The sequence below is a fragment of the Papio anubis genome, chromosome 1 (assembly GCF_008728515.1).
Source record: "Papio anubis isolate 15944 chromosome 1, Panubis1.0, whole genome shotgun sequence".
In the NCBI taxonomy this organism is placed as follows: Eukaryota; Metazoa; Chordata; class Mammalia; order Primates; family Cercopithecidae; genus Papio; species Papio anubis.
In genome coordinates, this window is record NC_044976.1 from 69,540,536 (window position 1) to 69,551,313 (window position 10,778).

Genomic DNA, 10,778 nt, shown 5'->3' on the forward strand with positions numbered 1-10,778 from the left:
CAGCTCTCTCAGCCTTTATAGAATTGAAGAGAGTTGGAGTTTTTTTCTGGATTAGGGTTTCATTTAAGGGAATGTTGTGACTGGATTGATCTTCTATATAAACCACTAAAATTTTCTCTATATTAGCAATAAGACTGTTTTGCTTTCTTATCATTTGTGTGTTCACCAGAGTAGCACTTTTAATCTCCTTCAAGAACTTTTCCTTTGCATTAATGGCTGGGCTAACTGGCACAAAAGGACTAGCTTTCAGCCTATCTTGGCTTTCAAAACGCCTTCTTCACTAAGCTTAATCATTTCTAGCTTTTGATCGTCTAAAATGAGTGAGTACAGCTCTTCCTTTCACTTGAACACTTAGAGGTCATTGTAGAGTTATTAATTGGCCAAATTTCAATATTGTAGTGTCTCAGGGAATAAAGAGGCCCAATGAGAGGGAGAAAGATGGGCAAATGACCAGTTGGTAGAGCAGTCAGAACATACTCAACACTTATCAATAAAGTCCACAATCTTAAATGGGTGAGAATCATGATGCCCCAATTGAATTACAATAGTAACATCAAAGAACACTGACCACAAATCCCATAACAGATAGAATAGTAATAAAAACATTTGAAATCTTGTGAGAATTACCAAAATGGGACACAGAGAGATGAAGTGAGAACATGCTGTTGGAGAAATGACAAGGCACCAATAGATTTGCTCAACACAGGGTTGGCACTAACCTTCCATTTTAAAAGGCTCAATATCTGTGAAGTGGAACTAGTGAAGCACAAGAAGCAGAGTGTGCGTTTATAAAGTTTCAGTTATGCAAGATGACTAAATTTTACAAGCCTTCTGTACAACATTGTGCTTATAGTTAATAATACTGTATTGTGTACTTAAAAATGTTTGAGGGTATATCCTAAGTGTCCTTGCCATGAAATGTTTTAGTTAATTAGTTAGCTAATTCAATAACTTCCCTAATTCACTCAGACATATATGTAAGAGGCTGAGCCAGAATTTGAACCCAAGTTTGTCTGTCTTTCCTATTACAACAACTTATAAAATAATTGAATATACCTTGGCAAAATAAATGTGTAATTCCTAATAGGGCCATAGAAGCCAAGAAAAGTCTGCCAAAGAAACCACAGTGGTATAAAAAAGATCAATTAAAATGGGACTTGCATAATTTCCCAAGATCAGATGAGGAGAGGGGTGGGAGCTACGTTTTCTATTTACACAGGAAAGGACCATTTACTACAGAGGTGGATTAGCAGCTGAAGGATGTTACCTGTGGCTAAAGTGCATTATTCCTGAGCTCATCCCCATCCAGAGCATAATAGTTTATTTCCCCTTCCTCTTAGATTCTGAGTCCAGTACTGTCTAACCTCCCAACTTTAGCCATTTTTAAATACTGTGGCTTCTTTGGTTGATATGACATATGGATTTATACACAACTAGTAGAAATGTTTATTAAGCATTACATAGTAAGTTTTGCTTTGTTTCTTATACCTTTACAGCATAAAGTAGAATATAGGCATTCTTTTGATAGTAAATGTGTCCAGTTGTATATCCAGTAGATGTCAGCATTGGGCTGTTTCTGACCATTTAGTGTGTCTCCATATTATTTTGAAAGGACCATAAATATTCAGTATAAAATATACTGAGATGTAAAATAGCAGGTGCAGCAAATCTGTGGTGAGGATACATTTAATGGGTGAAGGATTCAATATTCCATCTATGGAGCAAACAACTGTATATAAAAACCCCATCTGTAGCTTTTTTATCCATGTCCATTTTAAAAAATCAATTTATTTCAAAATATCAGCATACTATTTTGTAGAAGATAGCTTTATACAATTAAGTGACAAAATGGATTAAAGCAATTGAAAGAAATATAAATATTTGAGTAATTTTAGGTTGCATCTGCTTAAATTCAGAAAGGGACACTAAAGAATTTTTTAAAATCTCATTAAGATATAATTTCAATAACAAAGATTTGGCAGAATGGTCCTTGAGTTACTCTCTTTTCTCTCTTTTCTCCTCGATATTAAGATTTTAGCTCCTTTGGAACACATTAGAACCATTTCTGGTAATGTGCAACCCAATGAAGCCAAATGGATGATTGATCAACATTAGGTGGAAGATAATATGTATAATTCATGACTCCAGTAGATTCTAGAGTTGACCCAAATATTTTAGATTCTTGGCACACAGAACAAAAGTTTCCTAAGATACTGCTCAATTCTGCGGTTGAACTAAGCAGATCAGGCCTGTGTCAAATGGAAATTGATTAAGAAGAAGTGAAAAGATCCTTATTTCCTTAAGAGTAGAGTCCAGACTTAGTCAATTCATTACAATTCCTGCAGCAGCAGAGTGATGGAAGCCGGGGAAAGCTAGAGAAATCATTTAGTACAGCATCTTCATGAGGAGATTGAAGACCAAAGAGACAAAAAGACCTGCTTGAGGTGTCAGAGCTAGTATGTGAAAAAGAGTCTTCTCAGCATTCTAGTTCATTTCAGAACAAAAGTATATGCTGAGAACATGTGCACATTCTATAGTAGACTTTAAGAGGAATTAAAAATTGTCCTTCTCTCAAGGTTCTTGGAAGATAGGGGAATTCAGGAAACAGAAACACTGATAGAACATCAAAGTACATTTAGCAACTTTAATGACAGAGATATGCTCAGGGTACACATAAGGAACACTTAGCCTAGTTAGGAAAGTTCTTCATAATTTCTAGAAAAATAGCTATGTGTTGCTTGAAAACTCTTTCAGGAGCTTTGTTACCAAACTAGGAAAAAGAGAGCATCACTCTTCGATGGGGAAGCAAACAAGGGCTGAAGCTGACTTGACTGATCCACTACATTTGGTTCTTTTGGGGTTTTTCCCCCTAGCTTGAAGATCAGTCTAGTCCAATATTTTCCAAGTGCTGGTAATGTCTGTATCAGAATCATCTCAGAGATTAGGATTCAGAAGATTGAGTGGCCTAAAGAAAAGCAGAAATGGAAATAACAGGAATTTTGAGGCACAGACAAATGAAGGAACCACTGATCTAGCCTACACTGAGCCACCCACATGAGTTCATCTTGAGATCAATAGCATGGAATTTGTCACTTCAAGAAATGTAGTCTTTGGGCCGGGCGTGGTGGCTCACGCCTGTAATCCCAGCACTTTGGGAGGCCGAGGCAGGAGGATCACCTGAGGTCAGGAGTTCGAGACAAGTCTGGCCAACGTGGTAAAATCCCATCTCTTCTTAAAATATAAAAGATTAGCTGGGTGTGGTGGTACGCACCTGCAATCCCAGCTACTCAGGAGGCTGAGGCAGGAGAATCGCTTGAACCCGGTAGGCGGAGGTTGCAGTGAGCTGAGATCGTGCCATTGCACTCCAGCCTGGTCAACAAGAGCGAAACTCTGTCTCTAAAAAAAAAAAAAAAAAGCAAAAAAGAAGTGTAGTCTTTGGTTCTTTAAGAGAACCAAGTTAGATAGTTCATACAGAAATCAATACCATAACTGTGACCTCATTAATACTTTATTCTCATCCATCAAATTCTTAGGTCACCATGTGTGATGACTACATCCAAAGAGAGTGAGCAGCTTGAGACATTGGTAGTATGTATATCTGATCATATCAATATGTTAAAATGACATTCAAAGTATGATCTACCTCAAAATAATCTAGGTGAGTTTCAGTGATCACGCAATAGACTGCTATCTGGAAATGAAGGTTTAGCAAATATTTTCCTTGCTTTTTTTCTGAATGATGGGAAAGAACACCTCTTTTATGGGCACTATATAATATTTCCAACCATATTCTTTCATCTTTTTGGGACACTGCAGGGAAACACATTAGGTAATAACTCAGCACTAGAGGAAAGTTCTGACGATGAACCTAGCTTTTTCGAAGCCTCTTTGACATTAATCTGCCATATGCAATTACTATGTGTGAGATTGAAGATCATATTTCAGTTCTGTATACCAGAACACAAAACCCTATCATATAATTCACCCAAATCATTGGAGAGATATTCCTTTGCAGATAACCAGCATAGTACTAGGAATAGGGACAGATTCTAGGGAATATAATTACTCAGTTTCTCAGTAAGTGGTGTCAGGATCAGTGACAAAAATTATTGTGCATTCCCCAGATTTCTGTGAGCTAAAATTATTCACACCAGTGGGAAAAAGAAAATGTACTTTAATACCCAAGCTGTTTTTCATTTGAATTAACTAACAAACATTCTAAATAATATTTTGGTGTACATTCAACACTCCCTGTTTCTCCCCATTTTATTAAAATATAAATGAGTTCACAGTTATGGTTTGATTTGTGTATGAACTATCTAACTTGGTTGTCTTACAGGTCCAAAGAATACATTTCTTAAAGTAACAAATTTCATGCCATTGATCTCTGTTTCTGTGTGTTCTAGGTGGTTTTATCTGAAATTTATTTATCATAAAGATGAGAATTGTGCAGAGAAGTAAATGGGGTTGTAAAAAGGGATGGGGAGATGGTTCTGAGGATGCCGTTCCTCAGTTTGGACATAATAGTTCTTACCCTTCATTTGCATGGCTTTTTAGAAATAAAATCAAGTTTGCATAGAAATGCTCCACTTGAGTAGATTTAATACTTTTCCAGATTAATGCATAAGTCTTACTCATATAAAGAATAGGTTTTCTTTATAAAGTCCTTCATTTATCCCTTTCCAAGATGAATTATTTTAGTATGTTCATTAATCTAGTTTCATTACTCTGGATATTTTAACCTATTTTATCAATAGGCTGCCGTTTGCCTATTTTCCTTTTTGCCATGTAGGGAAGGCATTTTCTTTTGGGTTGGAGACCCAAGAAAGAGGCAGGATATCAGAGAGTTTTTGTTTCTTCTGCATAAGTAGCATACAAATCAACTCTTTTCTTACTTGAGGACATGTATTTTAGTTTCAGTGGCCAGACTTTGATCATTGCACCCAATACTATCTCACTGATGGATATTGATCATGAAGTTGATTAAAATGATCAGCTTTAATGGACACAATCTCATGAGGAGGATGCACATTTAGGGTTCAGTTGATTCTTTGTCCCTCAGAGAGACAAATATCTTAGGGTCGTACAGCTGCTGTATGATCTCTGGAATCACTTTGTTTATTTTTGCCAGTGTACCAAACTAGTCTCAGAGGGATTTAGTGTATTTAGTGTATTTTGCTGACATTAACTGAGGAATACGCGTGTGTATGTGTGTGGGGTGTGTGTGTGTGTGTGTGTGTGTGTTTTCTAGGTAGCTTTATTTGAAATTTATTCATCATGAAAATGAGGGTTATCTGCATACCTTTTAATTCAGAGTTAGTCTTTTTACTTGATTTTCCCTAAAGACTGCCTGTCAGTGCTTCAAAAACATCAATGACTGATAGATTTCTATACAGCTGCCTGGGCGGCTGTGGTAATGAAATGTGAATATGCTTTCACAATATCTGAAGATTTCTGCTTGGGATTATGAGCAGAAAGAACAGATTTTTAAGAGAATGTTAGCATATTCTTCAAATGTTGTTTTGAAACTGATGAAACAAAATAATCTATCATTCTAGGGCTGCTTTAGCTTTATGGGTTCTAACAACAAGATATCCTCCCATTAAAATCCCCTGCCTCTGTCTCTCTCTCCTCTCTCTTTCTCTTTAGACCTCATTATAATAGAAGTCAGGAGATCTGCTCTCAAAGACAGCACAGTAATAAGCACTAAAGGGTTGTTTTCAAAGAAATGAGATACAATCCTGCATGGGTGAAATGTTAAAGCAAAGAAAAAGGCCTTTTAAATGTCCTTTCTATGCATATGCCCTTATGATTTAAAGTGATTTAGAAACTATTTTCTGTCATTTGAATGAAACAGGTCGTGTTTCCCCTGAGTATGAATATTTCCGATTATTTTTACATTATTTTTATCTGAGCATAAAATAATTATTCCTTAAAAAAAGATTTACAGTCTACATAAAATCAATGCGGTCAGACTCTGTTTTTATTATTTTCCTGAAACATACAAAGCAGATGATTTTATTTTATTTATTAAACTGAAAATTAACAATTGCAGGTCATCTAAAGAGAATCAAATGATAAATAATGTTTAGAGGTACAAACTCAACCGACTGCCTCAAGCCTAAGGCAACCCTATGTGTGGATCTATCTCAGACCCCAGCCGGGGAACAAGCTAGAGGCACAAATGTCACTGTGAGATCAATACAATATATTCCAGAGCCAGTCATTTCAGGTCTTGAGGGTGCCAAGAACACTGCACATCAGCTGGCATACGGAATGTTTCAGCATAGAGGAGGCATCAACGAAGAGCGCTCACACCCCACCAGGAACAAAAGGAGATGGCTTTTAGTAAATATAAGATACAGATTTTCAGCACTATAACTAGGGTGTCCAGTTAATGAAATATTTGCTAAGAACCGTAATAAGAGGTAACGAATATTACTTAGTCTAAAATCACTGCAACCGTTTGAGGTGAAGGTCTACATGACATCTTAATATCTTAAATTTCCACAGGAAAATTTGCAACAAAATGCACCTTTAGAGGAAAATGGCCAAAAGCACTACTGAGAAATATGCCTCTTAAATCTCTTTTTCCTTTACAATAAAAATCCACAGTTTCTGAGATGACATTTAATGATATTATAGGACAGTATTATATTTCTGTTTGCCCTAAAAATGCAATGGTTTCTTATGTCTTTCAGCCTCAAGCTTTATTCTAGGAAGGTAATTCTGAAGATACCTATCTTCTTGAGAGTGAAATTTTATGGAATCCTAGATTTCTCATACCTAGGAATAACAGCAGTGACTTTCTTCATTTAATATGGGATTTTACTATTCTGTCTATTTTGGTTTGTGTAAATGTACGCATCAAATTTAAAGGTTTCTAACCCCAGGGAAAGTTCTAAACATATAACTTAAATTAGTTCATGTAAGTGAATTCTACCAGCAGTTGTTTGAAAGAAATACCTGTGGACCAACACACTGGAAATATGAATTTTTAAACTTTCAGATACAAGGGACAGAATAGATAGCAGTGTTCTTGCTGAAAGGTCCAAATATCTCCCTAGGCACAGAAAACACCCAAGTAAGTTCCAGACTTTTCCTATGGGAAAATGCTATCAGGTATCAAATCAGAATTGATTTTATTTAGTTAGATTCAAATTTTATACCCCTACAGCAGGTTTTATTTTATTTTTTCTAGGCATAGGTGTTAAGAAACGTTACACACATTATATAAACCAAAGATTATATAAAACCATAGTCTTATTTGCTCCAGCTATGTGAGAAAAAAGTCATGATTCAGGGACTGAACCCATTTCACCCAATTTTGATAATTTTTTTTTTTTTTTTTTTTTTTTGAGTCTGATGCTTGGGGCAAGGACTCTGAGTGTTGTAGTTTGCATTCCTCCAGAAGTAACCTTTCTCTTGAGACAAAGATTTAAGGGAAATTTTCTTAGTTGGGATCCCAGGAAATACTAGGAAAGGGAAAGGGGAGGAAAGAAAGCCAATACGTGGTTTCATCAAGCAACTCACCACTCTAGGCAACCCTACCTTCATCTCGATAGGGAACTCTGGGGTACACTGTGAAATATGCACCTGAGAGTTAGCCTGTCATCTGCCATCTTCCTGTCAGTCATTGTTATGGGTTATTTCTAGTGTTCATTCATTTCTCAGCATTTCTGGCCTGCCCCATAGATGAGCAAAGCAGACCTTGGTGGCTGGAGGGAGCCCTCAGGTAGAGCTGCAGATGCTGGCAGTTTGTGTTAGAAGGTTTGTACAGTAGTGGTGAATGCAGAGAGCATATGGGAGGATACTAACAGCATCTGCTACACTGGGTCAGAGAGATAAGCTTCAAAGATCTTGGACCAATCTCAGTTTGGCAGTACAATGAAATAATATTTTACACTGAGGTTAAGTCTTAAAGACAGATTATAAGGCAAATGTTACATAAAGCAAAATTACCTTTGGAAATACATTAGAAAGATGTCATTTTGGAGGCTGACATACAGTTTCTCAATAGATCTAACTTCCAGGTTTATTTTCAGCCTGGGAATAGAGCACTGTTTCTGCAGTTGGGCATCAGATGAAGTAGTTGGCTTGCATTTGGGGGCAATGTTGTATGAAAAAATGCTATCTTTAAACATTGGAATTGCACTTATTTTTTTGAGAGACACATGAGACCTGAGACTGAGGCAACACCATAACTCTTGTTTTCACACTCAGATTAGGGCTTGTGCTCCATGAGTGGAATCATGAGTGGAATTTCCTGTACTGTTTAACTCTTTCTTTTTCCCTTTGGTACTGAAGTTAATTATGTGCAACTTAAATATGCATATGATGTGACTCCATTTATATATAATGACTAAACTTAATAGAATCATCAATGAGTCCACTCTTTGCATGTAACCGGGGTGGGTGATATGCTTGAGAAATAAAATGGATTCCAACCACTTTTTACAGCAATGAGTTAAAGCTCTTTTAATGATTGACACAAGTTCTGGGGCTAAACATATGTCTAGAATTAGCTACCAAAAGATAAATTGTAGACCCTGCTCTTTGAGAAGAAGCACAAGGATTAGGAATTCAAACAACACTATTTTACAGTAAGATGTGGAAATCATCACAGATCTTAATCCACATCTTATTTTCATGACTGGGAATCAGGTGAAAACAAACAAGAGTTGAAAGGAAGGAACAGAGAAAAGAAGGAGAGAAAAACAATTTTAATATGCAAATCCACATGCTTATATCTCATTGGCAATGTTATTTAGACATTTGTCCTAAATGGTGGCTCTCCAGTAAATAGATCTTTCTTTCAAAACCTTCTAATAAGCCCCACTGCTCTTAACATTGTATTTCTGTTATAACATTTAAAAATATGATTTCCAACTGGATCATAGGAATGGAGCTGAGGTGCTGAGACACTGGCATGTATGCACCATAAAAAATAGAGGTGTTTGTTATGCTCATTGTATCCCTGGTGCCTACAGCAATGTCTACCATGCAGTGTGTGATTTACAAATCACTCTTGATAAAAATAAATGGTGACTGGTGTATTAAGGTGATTTTCTTTCTGTTACCTAGCTGAATTTCCGAATTTCCAAGTTTTAGGAGCTGCCTGGGAAAGACCTTGAAACCCATCCTTAGGAAATGGGGTTCGGAGATATTTAGCAGGGTGAAATAACAGTGTGAGGGAAAGCCCAATGGAAGCTAGATGGAGGGCCATGGAGAGAAAAGTTTCCATGAGTGAAAAGGAATGTGATTTAATGGGCCAAATTTAGCAATAATACTGAGTAAGAAAAGGAACAGTGGTTCTGCAAGAGTGTGAAATAATACTTGAAGGCAGCCCTGGTTCCCCAGGCATCCCTAAAGACCTCTTTTCTCTATGCCACCAGTTTTTGTATATATTTCCATTTTAACATGTATCACATTGAATGTCATTATTTTTTGTAGGCCTGGCTTTGTATTTTCAGACTCTAAGATAACTCTTCCAGATCCTAGGCTCAAGGGAGAGAGGTAACAGGGCCTTTTGGTTGCTTTCTAAATTGCACACAAATACTGCTCATGAATAGGCTATGGTAATACTCTTCCAAATAGATTTAGTTTTCTCATGTGCTATGCCTTTGCACCTGTTGCCTTTGCTTGAAATGCCTTAGATCTGCTTGGCCAAACTCCTACTCATCTTTAAATCTCAGCAGATATTCTGTATCCTCTGTGAAGCCTCTGACTTGGGGACTCTCTTCTTATGTTCCCATGACATAGCACTTACTGTATTGTATTCTGACACCATGCTTGGTGCTTGTTTGCCCTCAAGGCTATTGATGAGAGCCCTTTCAGCCCTGCCTCAGTAGTCTCCACCATCCCTGAAGATTCTTCCATGACTCCAATGTTTATCTAAAATGAATTTCCTAGAAAGTGCTTGAGAAAGCAGTTATCTGTGTCTTACAACAGTATATAGGAAAAAGAGAGAGCTTGCAGAACTTTGGAGCCTTAGCCCTGGGTTTAGAGAACTGAACGTATATGCTGTCTCTTTTCCTGCTCAGAATCCTGCTCCTGCCACTTTCAACCCACCCCATTCTCTCTGGGTGTGGTTTTTATGCTAATTATATTTTTCCTCTTCTTTTGTCTCATCAGTGGGGATGGAGAGTGAATAGGATATGGCACATTAGCATCTGGAAACCCATGAAACTGAGATAATTAATTTCATGACTTACGGTATCTAGGCTTGTTCTCAGAGATGTATGGTAGCCCTCACAGTCTTTAACCCCACAGCTGTAAGCCCCTGAAAACTAGCACTTAGCAGATTTGTTAGCTGAATGAGTGTGTGATGTTATGTACTTGCCTGGAGATTTCCTTACTACCCTGAACCCCTAGAATCAGAATGTGAACCACCTCATGCTGAAGGATAATAAACCTTAACAGTTAGTATCAGTGTTCAGTTTCTGACCCAGTTAACACCTAGAAGACAGGAAACATTAATTCTATCACGTCTAAGCCAATATTTGGATTTATGGCCAGAAAAGAAGTACTTTAGTTCCTTGAAGCATTTACCGCATCTATAAAATAAGAACTATGACTTCCTATCACTTAAAATTGGAACAATTTACTGACCTTAACCAAATGGTTATTTAGAATTAGCCATGTGTATTAGACTTTCATTCTGAGGATGTTTTATTCTTTTTGAAACACGATCACTTACTATATGTTATTGGATCCTTTGAGTAATACAATGAAGAAAGGAATCAAGCTATTACAAACTTGAGTGGTAGGTAAAAGCA